Here is an 872-nt window from a genome sequence, read left to right on the forward strand (position 1 = left end):
GTGCCTACCCATATAATACCATTTCAATCTCTGCAGAATTAATTTCTTTATGCTACAGTGTAATAAAAAAGTGGCATTAAATTATTACCATTTAAATTGGAGAAGCAGAAAATGGAGTTAAGATTTCCAAATCAAAATTTTCTTCTGAGTGACCCTACTAACATATGTCAAAATGGACCAAAGACTTAAGATAAAGCACGAGCATGGTAAAATGAGTGTTAAGATATCTAGAAATAAAGGAAAATCAAATTTCTTTAAATGAGTCAGTGATTCAAAATGTAATTCAGTAACACTAATTTTTTCCATCTTTTCTCATATAAAAATGTTATGCATTAAAAGTTTTTGTGCCACAATCATAGGCTCACATTTATTCTACCCTTATATTTTAAGCATGAATCACATAATATTCTTCCAATAATTTATTCTATTCTCCATTCTCACATGTCTCATTCTTCACTCTTACCTCGTGGTTTCATACCTCGCAAACCTCACTCCCTAACCTTGTTTCAGGCCTGCAACTGGCTAACATTATTTTAGCATTTTCTTACCTTAGATTAGATAAATTAAACCTGGTCAGTAAGGTTCACCAACACTTTCAGTAGGAGCAAAAATTTCATTTGAATAAAATAGCAGACAACATTAACATTTTAATTACCTAATGACGCACTAAAAGTTCAAAGTGTTTCTTGATTTTAGCACAATTCTAGATTCTACAATTATAATTTTCTCTCCTTATTTTACAATAGTTAATGTTCACAGAATAAAATAGTGTGCTAAGATTTTTAAACTTCAGTCCATAACTACCTCTGACCAACTATCCTAGTTAGCTTGGCATTTAGTTTTGTTTTATTTATCATTTGTTTGATTTTCAG

Source organism: Orycteropus afer, unplaced genomic scaffold (genome assembly GCF_000298275.1).
Source record: "Orycteropus afer afer isolate SDZICR_OR568_19922 unplaced genomic scaffold, OryAfe1.0 scaffold00565, whole genome shotgun sequence".
NCBI lineage: Eukaryota > Metazoa > Chordata > Mammalia > Tubulidentata > Orycteropodidae > Orycteropus > Orycteropus afer.